Source organism: Lactuca sativa, chromosome 3, assembly GCF_002870075.4.
Source record: "Lactuca sativa cultivar Salinas chromosome 3, Lsat_Salinas_v11, whole genome shotgun sequence".
Taxonomy (NCBI): Eukaryota; Viridiplantae; Streptophyta; class Magnoliopsida; order Asterales; family Asteraceae; genus Lactuca; species Lactuca sativa.
In genome coordinates, this window is record NC_056625.2 from 236,623,710 (window position 1) to 236,639,865 (window position 16,156).

The 16,156-nt window shown below is 41.2% G+C and overlaps 1 long non-coding RNA gene across 9 annotated transcripts; it reads left to right on the plus strand.

Moving 5' to 3' along the window:
* The first annotated feature begins 308 nt into the window (after nucleotides 1-308).
* Nucleotides 309-4,373, plus strand: LOC111902436 (uncharacterized). Of its 9 annotated transcripts, XR_006189497.2 has the most exons (8): nucleotides 312-555; nucleotides 656-727; nucleotides 810-872; nucleotides 955-986; nucleotides 1,290-2,586; nucleotides 2,799-2,995; nucleotides 3,255-3,433; nucleotides 3,738-4,373. It is a non-coding gene; the product is annotated as an uncharacterized LOC111902436 (long non-coding RNA). The 9 variants fall into 9 exon arrangements; XR_006189494.2 differs by having other exon boundaries at nucleotides 311-555; nucleotides 810-2,586; nucleotides 3,738-3,916; nucleotides 4,033-4,373; XR_006189495.2 differs by having other exon boundaries at nucleotides 311-555; nucleotides 810-986.
* The last annotated feature ends 11,783 nt before the right edge of the window (nucleotides 4,374-16,156 follow it).

The following is a 16,156-nucleotide window of genomic DNA, read 5'->3' on the forward strand; positions in this document are numbered from 1 at the left end:
CATCTAAGCAATAAACAATAAACATTTTAAGTGTTTGACAAACAAAACAATTTATATGAGTAAAATGAGCAATACGCAATAAGCATTCCCCATTGCTTATTAAAATCAACTTATTTGTTTTATTCCTACCGCAATAAGCTGATTTTTAAAGATTCTTATCCAAACAGTTAAATTTATTTATTGCGGTGGAATAAGTAATAAACAACTTATTTTCTATCCCTATCTAAACACCCCCTGAGTTTTGACGGCTACCATTTGGACGACAGTTTCCACTCACCGTGGTCCATTGTATTAATAATTGCATTTGTTGGTGCGTTTATATCATAATCGCATCATTAAACATTCAATTTTTTCATTTCCAAACGCCACCTCAGTTCCCTCCTTACATTTCGTTCTCGGGCGATGGCTTTCCCATTCGATTTTTTCATTCCTCCGCGTGATTCCTTTCCCTTATATTATTTCGTTATCTCATCTCTCACCCAAAGGCAGACAACGAAGACACAACAGATACCAGCGGCCTTCTGCTGCAACCGGCGACTTCCTCCTTGTATTCCGGTACAAAATCTGCAAGCCCTAGCTTTGATTTTTCTTATTGTTAGTATATTGCTTATTGTTTCCATTCTTAAATAGTTTGTTTGATGGGTTTGATATCCAGCGACACCTTCAATCCTTTCATCAGATGCATCTTCACCCACTTCATTGAAGACCACTTGAACGCCTTTTTTCTGTATCAGCTTCAACTTTTTTTTTTCTCTATTCGTCTCTTCCACCTGTTTGTATTAATTTCAATTTTGTTTTACTTTTTGAAGAAATTCATGGTTTGGAGTGATCATCGAGATAGGGAACACCAAAAATCGACAGAGTTGAGGAAGGTTTGTTATTTATTTTATCTAATTTTGACTTTTGGATTAGTTTCTACAAATACCAACTGAAGCTTTGTTATTTTTACTCAAGGAAAGGGGAATTCTATAATTCACATTGCTAGGGTGAGATTTTACTCCTGTTGTATATAACGTAAACAGATTTTTTATACTAAAGTTTATTTTATTAATGTGTGTATAATATCTTCATAATCATAGTGTTTGTTCATAACTCAAATATTTGCTTAACAGAGGTGGAAAGTTTAAGATATTGTCATGATGTTTTCACTCCTAAAAGATTCTAGAAACTGTGTCCAACTATTGGATGCTTCTAATAACATAACATTCTCTGTAATGCTAAGACTATATGTACTTTGTATGTTTTAAACACTTTTTTTTCAAACACTTAAATCTGTATACTCATTACAGGAAGAAATCTGCAGATTGAAAGTGAAATCAATATCAAGTTAATGCATGGCTTTCTTTTCTTTATCATTTTCATTTTGGTTGGGTTTGGTTGTGTTTTCATATCAAAGAATTAATTGAATTTCAAATGGTTTTTTTGACCTTTTTGGAAAGAGGATCACAACGACCCAATCCTGTCATACCCATATTTGTTGACAATTCCGGTGGTTGGACCGATAAAGTTGAGGAAGCTAGTAGAGAATGGCTTTCGTGCATAGTACGTATGATAGTATTGCCGAGTCCTAGTAAATCTAGAAGGACAATGTATTTTACTTCCATCACTCTTCAATTGTAAACTTTTTAGTGGATATTTTATGTTATTTTGGTGACGGTATATTAGGAAATAGAATCAGAATATGAAAGATTTGTTTGATGAGTATCAACTTGCTGATTTCTTAACACAGCCCGAGAAGTCAATATTTTGAGATTATAACATTAAGTTGCATTTATTGGTACATTTAACTCAAAACCAGTATTGCATTTAATGGTTGTTTCATTCTATGATTTAAAGGTGCGTTCATTTTTTTTTATAGGAAATAAAATGGTAGAACCCTTTTTGTTTTTTGGAGCGGTTTCATCATTTTTTGATGCGATTTTATAACTGCATCATTAAATGGGGTTGTTTTTGTTTTTTTTATGCGGTTCGATAACCGCACTAATTAATCATTTCCATCGCATTATTAAATGCTTTCTCTACTAGTGATATTGGTAATTGTGTAATTTTAATTTACTTATTTAGTTTAAGTATCTTATAGATTTTCGCTTTTATATTTATATTAATTTAATTGTTATCTTGCTTTTGGTTTTTGATTTGGGTGTGTTAATATAAAAGGACATGAGAAAAAGTTGTTTAAAATGTCACGATTCAACCACTTGATATTAAAAAGAATTTCAGCTATAAAATTTGTATTTTTCAATTTGGTTAAAAATCATAGATAAGTATATATGGTATCTAACTTTTTTTATTAAATTATACATAAGGAACCAGATACTCATCACTTAGTACTGAATTATTATTGAATGAATAAATATTTGAGCCGTTGAGAGTGGGATATCCAGCAAACCAATCAATTAGCAAGTATCAGGTGCCTTCCTCATTGAAACAAAGCATATATTACTCTGTATTTTCTCGTAGATGGAGATGAACTGAAAGCTATTTCTTCCTCCCAATATCATTAGTTCACCCGGATAAATAGGAAATTGATTGGTCATTCATCCTTTCCAACCCCAGTTTATTTGGATTTCATTACTACAAAAACAAGTGCGTTCTTTTTATTCTTAACATATATTTAAAAATTCACACGCTGAAACTTCGTGTTTTACTGACTACATTTTTAGTCTAAATTGCCTTCATCGTATTAATAATTTCTTCAGCTTATTACTTTTTCCGTAATTTTCCTCCCATCTGAAACAATAGTATATATATATACTATTGTTTCAGGAATCATTATTGATTATTTATGGTTTTTTTAGGGATCCATAATTATAAATTTCAAATGGGTCAGTCGACACTGCAGCGCGCCCGTGATGATGAAAAGTTTCATTTGAAGCAAGTGAATTTTGTTTACAAAGAGGACTATGAGCGCCCCAAGGTTAAGGTTAAGCTCCCCAACCTCAAAACTAGACTCCCCAAGCTCAACAAAGACTCTGCTATGCCACGCAGCAATCAGGTCAATAATCTTATTTGACACAATCTCTTTCACTATTTGGGACATTCCCACCCTGGATGAACATTTATAGATAAAATTCTAGTCTTTGTCACTAAGTAAAAATAGGCATACCACAAAGCAAATAATTTTGTGTAGAGAACATAGGCGGATCTAGTATATTTCCAGGGCTAGCCCTGGATACCCCTCAAAAAAAAAAATTAATAGTGTACTTTTTTCCGGAATTTTTTTTCTTATTGTGTATTACTGTTTTTTTTTGTAGGAATACCCCTTTATTTTTCGGGGATACCCATTTACTTTGATCTGAATCCGTCACCGATAGAGAATTGACCTATACGTATTGTTGTATATAACCAAGTTTATATTTTCACCAAGTGAGGGTGTGAGTAAAATGCCCACCACCAAGTATAAAAGTATTTAAACTTGCTGGCTGACCTAAAAGTAAGATTCACTTTCCTGACATCATACAAATGTTATTTTTATTATTTCACAAATCAATAAATGACTAAATGCAAGAAATTATTTAATTTTGTAGTATCGTTTTCCTTTTGTATTTTCTTCTATTACAACAATGCACTTTCATTTTTTTTTACTTATTAAAGAGTTGTAATTTAAAAATTCTATTAAATTACAACTATACTTTCAATTTTTATCCCATCAAGTCCATTTTCTTTGAAAAATCTAGGAATTCATATCAAGAGTTGAATATTAATCAATTGTACTACATTATGTTCCAATGAAACAGCCAAACCACCTCAAAATGCCCCTCCATGTAATAAAAGATTGTACCCAAGATTTCAACCAAAAAAATTTCATCGCAAAGGGTGGTTACGGAAGGGTCTATAAGGGAATCCTCACCTCGGCAGATCATATAAACCAACTAGTTGCTGTGAAGAGGCTAGATGTCAGTGGCTTTAATTCAAGGTAACAAGGAGTTCCACACAGAGGTTACAATGCTCTCAGAGTATAAACACAAAAACATTATAACACTTATAGGGTTTTGTGATGATAACGAGGAAATGATCCTTGTTTATGAATAGGCAAGCCATGGAAGCCTTGATACATATTTATGTGGCAGTACAGTGTCGGGTGGACTATCATGGCCACAACTCCTCAAAATATGTATTGGTGTTGCATTTGCATTGGATTATCTTCATAACCACATGGCCGAAAAACACAGAATAATACATCACGATGTAAAAAGCGCAAATGTTTTGTTGGATGAGAATTGGAATGCAAAACTTTTGGATTTTGGGTTGGCGAGGATAGGCTTAGCAAATCAACATAACACCATTGTAATCACCAACATTGTTGGCACACATGGTTATTGTGACCCACAGTATGAAAAACAGGGTTTTATAACAAAAGAGTTGGACGTTTATTCATTTGGAGTGGTTTTGTTTGATGTTTTGTGTGGAAGGCTAGCATGTATTTTTTTAGTTACCATGATGAACGGAGATTATTCCTCCATCATTGGGCTCGAACGTGATACAAAACTGGTGAGCTTGATAAAGATTATTGATCATAGAACAAAGATAGAAATTAACCCAAGAACAATAAGCAAGTTCTCAGCTATTGCATATCAATGCTTGCATAAAACTCGGGAAGAACGACCTACAATTGCTGAGCTTGCATTCCAACTTGGGAAGCTTGGAAAATCCAAGTAAGTTTGAACATCGTTATCATCAATTACTTCAATATATGCATATATCTTTTTAGGGGAAAAATAAGGATGCCCAAGAAATCATTGGTGAATCTTTGTTAAAGAAAGGAGACATGGGCGAATAAAATCTAAACTAAAATTTAGGTTTTATGGTTGTATAGAGAAACAACGAGACAACACAACATCGCAGGTTGGTCATCTACACAGATGAAGAAAAGTATTCAAAGATTAACAAATATTTGATTCTTTCAAAGATGTATGTGCATTAATGGCCTGTAAGTTTTCTTCTAAGAACTTCATCACCTCTATAGTCCCCGAAATAGTGGTGAATTGATGCTTTCATATAAGGTAGTTCTCCCGTTAAGTTGTTCTGGGACAAAATCTATGATATTAGTAACTAGAGTCGTGTATTAGACGTTCTACGAAATGGGTATTTAACTAATGATTGCATCGTAACATTTATAGGTCGTGTTTGGCATGGAGCTTTTGGAAGCGTTTGAGAGATTCTAGTTTTTTTTAACTTTTGATAAAACAGTCTAGTTTAAACAAAAAGTTTCGTTTGGCAGCACGAGCGTTTAACTTTTAGTTTTAACAAAACACTCCGATTCTAAATGCTACTTCATGTAGCGTTTAACAAAACGCTCCTGAGCTTTTGAAATCAATTTTCATAATAATCCCTTAAAAATATATTTATATATTTATTTAATTTTAATCAATTGTCCTTTTATGTAGTTTTATATATTTCAAAAGCTTTCAGCTACTTTTGCCAAACATTCATATAACAAATAAAAGCTATAGCTTCCCACTACCAGCTACCAACTAACCGCTACCCGCTTCCAGCTAACAGCTACTTTTGCCAAACACACCCATAGTTGAAAAAAGTTACAACTCTAAACTATTGTAATCTATTATAATCTAAACACAATGTATCTATTTTTATTTAAACTTGAAAGGAAACAAACAAAGAAAAAAATTACTCCATACATGAGAATCAACCAATTAGATAAAAAAGATCAAGCAATTAGTATAAAACACAACAATTTGTTTCTAGATATAAATTAACTAAAAGTAATTATGGTATAATGAATCGCTCTCTGTTTATTGATAATCCACGCCCTATTTATAGAGACTAATACAATGCAAAACCACCACATCTTTTGGAGACAAATATCAAATATACAATCAAATATTGACAGATGTATACCTCCTTAACATACGTACAATCTATAAATCTAATCGGCTAATATTCCCCCACAGTTTGAGCTGGGGAAGGTCGAACACTCAAATTGGATCGAAACTGTGGATACAAGTAGCATGTCAACCCTTTAGTGAAGATATATGAATGTTGCATGGAGGACGGAATGTGTAGAACGCGAATATGACCAATACGAACCTTTTCATGCACAAAATGTATGTCAATCTTTACATGTTTGGTACATTGGTGCTGGTGTAACAACCAAAAAATACAACCAATTTTAAATTTTTCAAAAACATCTCGATTCCAGTAAATCTTTACAAAAAGGTTTTCAATACAAAACATTTAACGTGTTCCCAGAATCACAATACTACGAAATCACGAGGAGCGATACGATCACGCCTTCGCCTTGCCACAGTCTCCTGAGGAACCTGAAAAAAACATGAAACCACAACTGTAAGCCCGAAAGCTTAGTGAGATACCCCCAAAAATACCAACCACATATACGCCCTTCCAGGCCACGACCTTCCGGTCCAAAACATATTGCCTTCCAGCCCATAACAGATTGCCTTCCGACCCATAACATATCACCTTCCGACCCATAACATATTGCCATCCAGCCCATGACATATTGCCTTCCGGCCCATAACATGAAATGCATACATAACATAACAGATCATAGAACAGCCATGCATATCGGGTCAAACCCCAGTCCAACAACCCTGCGTACATAACATTCAATCCTATAACAGCTCACAGTCAACAAATCGATCAAACAGATCACATAACATATCATCACCCTAACCAGGATACCGACCTAACCGATTACGAACATAACATCACCCTATGTTTCAGCCAAAATACTACTTATGCACATACGCCTTTCCAGGCCATGACCTTCCGGTCCACATAATATAGAATGCCTTCCGGCCCATATCATAATGCTTTCCGGCCCATATCATCATGCCTTCCGGCCCATATCAAGCAATACCATAACAGAAAACTATCCGGATTTCCATCCAATAAAGGGTCGGCCTTGGTGCCGTAGACCCTGTCGATATAGTGAGAATAACTCACCTCGAAACTGCCGACTGAACAGATAACCCAAGCTGCTCCGATCACTGATACGATCTCCACCATTGGACAGCCACCAATGCACTGAACTCAAAACAATAATCAACAATTACCAAAATACCCCTGGAAACCACTGGTTAACCCTTGGCCAAAGACAAGGTCAAAGTCAACCCCTGACTGACCCTACTCGTCGATTCAACCCGATAACTCGCCGAGTTCCCATACTCAGAACTTTCCTCAATCCGCGACCTAACTCGCCGAGTCACCCCACGACTCGCCGAGTCCAACAACTTTGAGTCCACTCGCACACAACTCATCGAGTCATCCTTTGACTCACCGATTCTCGACTCAACCAGAAAATATTGGGACTCTTCGACAAGACTCTCCGAGTCTAAGAACAGACTCGCCGAGTTGTTCTTCCAACTTGTCGAGTCCCAGCTCATCTTCAAGCAACTCGTCGAGTTCACCCATGTGACTCGCCGAGTACCACCGGTCTGAATCCATACAGAAGCATTCTAGACCATGCAATTGATCCAAAACATAGATCTAGCCTCCTACAACTCATCCATCACGTAAAGTGGCAAACTTTACGTGAATCCCAAGAGATCTATGCATTTTGCACATTGGGCTAGGGCTTGGGACATGATGGCTCCACAAAACATTCCAACAAAGGGACTTTCATGCTCTCTGATCCTTCTCCATTCCAGATCTGTGGTAGCAACCTCAGATCTAACCTCTAGACTCCACTTACATCCATAGACAAGTTCCCACAAACCCCAAAATGAAGAAACAACATAACAACAGCCCAAGAACGAGATATTACCTCCAAGGAACGCCCCAACTGCAATGAAACTCGAATCCAAGCAAAGCCCCTTGCTCCAAGCCTTCAAACTCCCAAAATTCTCCAACAAACACCTCCTTCAAGCTCCTAAATGAGATATGATCTCTCACACACGAAGGCTAAGGGTTTCTGGACTTGAGGATGAATAAAGAGGCTGAGAGTGGGCTGTTATGTTCTTTATATAGGACTCAACCCTGGGAATTAGGGTTTTCTCCACTCAGCGCCTACTCGCCGAGTCCTCCTTACTGACTCGCCGAGTCGGCTACTTAACACGTGACCCAGTCGCGATTCTACTCGCCGAGTCCAACCATGGACTCGCCGAGTCACTCTTTCCAAACTTACTCTTTTAGCCCTTCTACTCTACTCTTGATATTTCGGGATGTTACAATTCTCCCCCACTTAAATTAGGCTTCGTCCTCGAAGCCTACAACACTCAACTCCAGAAATACTCCCACAACGTGCCACCTGGCCTTAATCGGACCAGGTCCCACAAGGCATACCCATCGAAACTCGAACACACTTTCCCTTCCCTTACGGTGTCCTGACCACCGTCTCGAACCGGGCACCGGCTGTACCCTCTGATAATCACACCCAATATCCGAGAATTACCCAAGATGCAACTATGCTCCAAATCTCAATAATCATTCGACCCATAAGGCTAGAAAACCATGAACCATCGAATCCCCGATCCGAATCCCATTCTATCCATTCCGTGACGACGGAAAGACCCATTCTCAATCTCAGAGCAACTCTCACGAGTTCCTCTCTTGCAACCGCATACACATGTTGAACTAGCTCTAACACCCTCAGGTTGGGAAAACCTGACACACTGATAATATCCTCAAATATCCCCCAGGATAAATCACTAATACATACCCCATACCCTGATCAGAATCACACTGAGAGTCCAAGACTCTCTCCTTGCATCTCTTCTGAGCCTCATGGCTCTACACTTGCGGAATTCCCTCCGCAACCTCAGCAGACATCCCAAACCGGATGAGCTCTTATTCCACTGCCGCAAACACGCTGCTCAAAAACCATACTCGAATTACTCTAATCATAACTCTGCTCTGCCGCTTTCACTTCCGGGAACTTACACTCCCTCTCGGGGTTACACCTTACTCTCTCTTCCTTTACCAAGGAATCCACTCGACCACATTGTCACTCCGACAAGTGTCACGACGCTCGCCCAACGCTACACCACCCTTTTTAGCGTGTCTGCTATCCAACCAACACACTTACTCTGAACCTCTTCGCAGGGACTCTCAAGCCCATGCACTACCTCAACTAATCAAGATCACCACCCGGGACCAAACCTTCTAATACAATCACACTGCAATATACACAATCCATATCCTTGAACCGATCCAACAATACCTGCAGGGACTTCAGCATGACTGGTCCACCTCGCCAGGCCTTCGGCCTGACTGGTACGCCTACCGGCCTTCCAATCTAACCGGACCGCTCAACTAGCATTCCTCGTCCGTGTCATCTCTCCGGGAAATCCTCCCATGCATGCTGCTATAGCCCCCCCTAGGGGTTCCAAACTCTATCTCCATTCCACACAATCGATCCCGGCCTGATCCCAGGCCCTCCACAATCAAATGCCCTAGGTCTGAAACCCGCCCCGCATGCCCGGCACTAGCTCCTATCAGCCTATACTCTGGCTGACAGATCACTGCTGAACTCTAGACAGCTCAACAATTTCACATACTCGACGATTCTCCGGAGAATTCTCCAATTCTCCCCCACTTATAGCACTGAACAACAATCATCGGTAGCCATCACCGACCTTCCAGAATAACCCTGCATAAAGAAAACACTTACATGCGGACTGATTCCCACAAGCATAAACAACCTTAACGAGATCTCACATCAACACTGATTAACCCGCTCGAAAGAAACTCAGACTATATCTAACCTCTCCTCGGAAAGTCGATGCTACCCGACCTTCAAACCCATGCCAGATTCCCACTGATAACTCTCATGGAAGATAACCACGAAATTTCTCAAAACAATAACTCATTAACAAACCACAACCCGCAAAACGACGAATACCGCATCGAAACCACACAAAGATACCAGCACACAACAATTCATCACAATAATCACAAGACAACAAGAAAGAAACATACCCGCAGCTGCATCCGGCACTGCTCTAACCTCCTCCACTGCAAGCTGAAAAGCACGACCCTAAGCCCTTGGGGGCTTCGCTCCACTCAGACCTGCATCTGCGATCCTCAACGTGGCCGATGCTGGGACTTACACCGGTCCTGCAGCAAGCTGTGGACAGTTGACCCTCAAGTGTCCAACCTAATGACAATGATAACATATCCTCAAATCCCAAACCGGCACTGACTGCCGACAATCCCTCGCATAGTGCCCCTCCTTTCCGCACTTGCGGCATGCACCACCGGACCAACAAACTCCAACGTGACTCCTCCCACACTTCCCATAAGTGTGGCTGCTCAGATCCCCCACTCTAACATCAACGGTCTTGGACCGTTTCGGCGCCGGCTGCGACTGCATTGGAGCCTGCCTCAGCTTACGCAACTGCAACTCAATCTCTAACTCACGCCGCCTGGCGGCCTCCTGCAACTCCAACAAGGTCTCCCACCCCTGCGCAGACACAAACTGTCTGATATCCCCCTTGAGCATACTCAGATATCGGGACATCTGAGCCTGCTCCGAAGCGAACCCAGGGCAAAACATTGCCCTCACAGTGAACATCCTGCCGATCTCAGTCACCGACTCTGAATCCTGCTTCAGCTCAAGGAACTCCTGAGCCAATCTCTCCCTCTCCACTTGCGGAACATAACGAGTGCTGAACATCTCTCTGAACTGATCCCATTAAACCGCAGCCCTCTGCTCATCTGAATATGACCCCACAGTCAATCTCCACCAATTCTTCGCCCCGAGCCTCAACAGGTTCAGAGCACACCTCACCCTCTGATCAGCAGGGCATGAACACGTGAAGAAACACTCCTCCACGTCCGATAACCACCTCATAGCAACAATCGGGTCCTGAACTCCATCGAATGTGGGAGGCTTCGTACTATCGAAGTCCCGATACTGAAAATCCATACCAGCTCCTCCCCCTGCCGCTGCTACAGCCACTGTAGCCGCCGCGTTAGCCGTCTCCGCAAGAGCCGCATAGCGCTCATCAAAATATTCCATCATGGCGGTCTTGATCGACCCAAACAGTTCCGGCAACTCAGCCCGGAACAATGCAGCAATCTCATCATGCAGGATCTCGCGAATCCTCGCATCGAACTCGCATCATCTGACCAATAACCTCGGGCGGTACCGATCCGCCTGGAACTCTCTCTCCTGCCTCCGATCCTGACCCGGATCCACTCCCAGCATGTCTCGAAATCTCCATACTGAAATAAACCACGAAACCTCAAACACTTCCCACCAACCCGGGAACCAACTCTAAACCCAACCTTAGAGATCATGGTTTCCCTGATACGCGTATGGGTCCTGTGCTTTCAGTAGTACGGGCCCATACTACCTTCCACACCTACCCATATTTGTATGAAGTACTACCACAACGCCCTAGAGAAACATGCATAACAACGCTCAACCCTCAACACTAGAGGAACACTGAAAATATCCCATAAGGAACCCTAGGCTACAGGCATCACAAATCAAGCAACATATCATGAAATCCTGAAGATCCCTAGCCTATCACTAGCATTCTGTTCTATCAAAGCTCAAAACAAATAACATGCATGGTATTTTGGGGTTACTTACTGGCTCCGGCTGATCGTACCTCTGCGTCCTCCTTTACTCATTTTGGAAAACCATTTTAAATACTCTTTTGAAAACTCTCCTCGATTTGAGACTGGAGTCACACGAATGTTCCTCCAATTCACTCAAACCAAGGCTCTGATACCAACTTGTAACGACCGAAAAATACAACCAATTTTAAATTTTTCAAAAACATCTCGATTCCAGTAAATCTTTACAAAAAGGTTTTCAATACAAAACATTTAACGTGTTCCCAGAATCACAATACTACGAAATCACGAGGAGCGGTACGATCACGCCTTCGCCTTGCCACAGTCTCCTGAGGAACCTGAAAAAAACGTGAAACCACAATTGTAAGCCCGAAAGCTTAGTGAGATACCACCAAAAATACCAACCACATATACGCCCTTCCAGGCCACGACCTTCCGGTCCAAAACATATTGCCTTCCGGCCCATAACATATCGCCTTCCGGCCCATAACATATCGCCTTCCGGCCCATAACATATTGCCATCCAGCCCATGACATATTGCCTTCCGGCCCATAACATGAAATGCATACATAACATAACAGATCATAGAACAGCCATGCATATCGGGTCAAACCCCAGTCCAACAACCCTGCGTACATAACATTCAATCCTATAACAGTTCACAGTCAACAAATCGATCAAACAGATCACATAACATATCATCACCCTAACCAGGATACCGACCTAACCGATTACGAACATAACATCACCCTATGTTTCAGCCAAAATACTACTTATGCACATATGCCTTTCCAGGCCATGACCTTCCGGTCTACATAATATAGAATGCCTTCCGGCCCATATCATAATGCTTTCCGGCCCATATCATCATGCCTTCCGGCCCATATCAAGCAATACCATAACAGAAAACTATCCGGATTTCCATCCAATAAAGGGTCGGCCTTGGTGCCGTAGACCCTGTCGATATAGTGAGAATAACTCACCTCGAAACTGCCGACTGAACAGATAACCCAAGCTGCTCCGATCACTGATACGATCTCCACCACTGGACAGCCACCAATGCACTGAACTCAAAACAATAATCAACAATTACCAAAATACCCCTGGAAACCACTGGTTAACCCTTGGCCAAAGACAAGGTCAAAGTCAACCCCTGACTGACCCTACTCGCCGAGTCAACCCGATGACTCGCCGAGTTCCCATACTCAAAACTTTCCTCAATCCGCGACCTAACTCGCCGAGTCACCCCGTGACTCGCCGAGTCTAACAACTTTGAGTCCACTCGCACACAACTCATCGAGTCATCCTTTGACTCACTGATTCTCGACTCAACCAGAAAATATTGGGACTCTTCAACAAGACTCGCCGAGTCCAAGAACAGACTCGCCGAGTCTAAGGCTACCATCAACCTACTCGTCGAGTTGTTCATACAACTCGCCGAGTTTCAGGCCATCTTCATCCGACTCGCCGAGTTGTTCTTCCAACTCGTCGAGTCCCAGCTCATCTTCAAGCAACTCGTCGAGTTCACTCATGTGACTCGCCGAGTACCACCGGTCTGAATCTATACAGAAGCATTCCAGACCATGCAATTGATCCAAAACATAGATCTAGCCTCCTACAACTCATCCATCACGTAAAGTGGCAAACTTTATGTGAATCCCAAGAGATCTATGCATTTTGCACATTGGGCTAGGGTTTGGGACATGATGGCTCCACAAAACGTTCCAACACAGGGACTTTCATGCTCTCTGATCCTTCTCCATTCCAGATCTATGGTAGCAACCTCAGATCTAACCTCTAGACTCCAAATACATCCATAGACAAGTTCCCACAAACCCCAAAATGAAGAAACAACATAACAACAGCCCAAGAATGAGATATTACCTCCAAGGAACGCCCCAACTGCAATGAAACTCGAATCCAAGCAAAGCCCCTTGCTCCAAGCCTTCAAACTCCCAAAATTCTCCAACAAACACCTCCTTCAAGCTACCAAATGAGATATGATCTCTCACACACGAAGGCTAAGGGTTTCTGGACTTGAGGATGAATAAAGAGGCTGAGAGTGGGCTGTTATGTTCTTTATATAGGGCTCAACCCCGGGAATTAGGGTTTTCTCCACTCAGCGCCTACTCGCCGAGTCCTCCTTACTGACTCGCCGAGTCACTCTTTCCCAACTTACTCTTTTAGCCCTTCTACTCTACTCTTGATATTTCGGGATGTTACAGCTGGACTGGATTCTGTGACAAATAAAGTGCAGACACATTGTCATAATAAACAATTGTGGCCTTGCGAAGCGGAACATGAAGCTCAAGTAGGAGATTTGTTAAACAAGTTGTCTCAGAAACAGCATTAGCAACACCATGGTATTCAACCTCTGCACTTGAATGAGAGATAGTTGGTTGACGCTTTACAGACCAGGATACAAGATTGTTTCCAAGAAAAACGCAGTAGTTGGAAGTGGATCGCGAGAGTCAGGACATCCTCCCTAGTCATCATTAGAATAGGTTGTTAGCGTGTGCGACGAAGATGCAACAAGTTGGAGACCGTAATCTATGGTGCCCTTTAGATGGCGGAAAATTTTCTTTGTGAAATAAAGGTGTGGCTCACGAGGAGTATGCATGAATAGGAAGACTTTTTGAACAACATATGTAATGTGAGGGTGTGTAAAGTCAGATACTGGAGAGCTCCAGCTAGAGTGTGATAGATAGTACCATCAGCAAATGATTCACCGTCAGTTGCGTTAAGTTTTGTGGATGTATCCACTGGTGTGTGCACGGCTTACAGGACGCCATAAAGGCTCTTTGAAGAATATCGCGAGTATAAGAGGCTTGCGACAAAAATAGACCATGTTTGTTACAAGTGGCCATGACACCTAGAAAATGGTGAAGATCACCGAGATCAGTCATAACAAATTCCTGCGACAAAGAAGTGATAATCTTGCGGAGAACACCAGGATGAGATGAAATCAAAATTATATCATCGACATATCATAATAAAGACACAGTATGACGGCTATGCTGATAAATAAATAATGAATAATTAGAGATGCTACTCCGGAAACCTTAAGATGTGATGAACGAGGAAAAATGAGTATACCAGGCACACGGAGCTTCTTTAATCCCATAAAGAGATTTCCGCAGACGGCAGACATGGGATGGAAACTGGACGTCAACAAATCCTGGAGGTTGGTGCACAAAAACAATCTCATGTAAATCGCCATGTAGAAATGCGTTCTTGACGTCTAGCTGATGTATTGGCCATGCCTACGAGACAACGAGACTGAGAACAGTTCTAATTATAGCTGGTTTCACGACTGGACTGAAGGTCTTATGGCAATCAATACCAATTGTCTGAGATTTCTTGTTAACCACAAGGCGAGCTTTATAGTGGTTAAGCGATCCATCCGCTTTAAACTTGTGGCGAAAAAACTACATACATCGAATAACAGTGCTGTTTGTCGGTCGTGGAATGAGTTCCCATGTTTTATTCACCTGTAAAGCTCAAAATTCATCTTCCATGGCTAGTAAGCAATTTGTGTCAAACCTAGCGGCAGTGATGGACTTAGGAATAGGGGAGAAGGGTAGGGTGGAGGTGGCTAGACCGGAGATTTGAGTCTGAGATTATACCGAGATAGTTCGAGGTGAGTCTTCTCACTATACATTACCTAGAGTGGAATTTATATGTGACCGGAAGGTCTTATGTATTGATATGAGTTATGTGAATTTATGTGATATATATATGTCGTATGTTTAGGACCGGAAGGTCAACAAGGTTAAGGTCAGAAGGAAATCAGAGTTATGGCCGGAAGGCAATCATAGTTATGGCTGGAAGCCAGTCAGAGTTTGGGCCGGAAGGAAAATCATGGTAGGGTCGGAAGGTCTACCAGAGTTATGGGACCGGAAGGTCCCACTAAGACACATTCACCGGAAGGTCTTATAGAGTTATAGCCTCGAGTGGCTAATTTATATGCATGTGGTATTTTGGGGAACTCACTAAGCATTCGTGCTTACCGTGTTATGTGTTATGTGTTTCAGGTACTTCCGAGGATCACGGGAAGGCACCGACGTGATTATACACACACTTTGGACATGGAGCTATGATTATGGATCCTGATTTGATATAATGTTTTGAAAACTTTGTTGACTATTATGGTGTTTTATATAAAATGACATGTGTTTTATGAAATTAAAAATGAAATTTTTATTTGAATATTTATGTCGTTACAAGTTGGTATAAGAGCCTTGGTATGAGGGATTCGGATACACCTTCGGGCATATCTGAACTCAAACTGAGGATTTGAGAAAAGTTTTCAAAAAGAAACAATTTTTCTAAAAAGAGTAAATGATTTCAAAGAGAAGAAGGGAGCAGTGTGTACAATCAGCCAGCGCCCGAACGGTGATTTCCAAAAATGCCCTTATGTTGTGTGTTGTGAGATATTATGAGATGTGTTATGCATGCTAGAGTAGGCTAGGTATTCATATTTAGGACTAGAGTGGCCTGATTTGTGATGCCTTAGCCTAGGAGTTACTGCTACTGTGAATTACTTCGAGTGTGAGTAGGTAGTAGAGAGGAGCTTATGAGAGGTCTACTGGAGGGTAGCCTGCATTCAGCAAGATATAGAGTACTTGAGATCTGGGATCCTAGGAG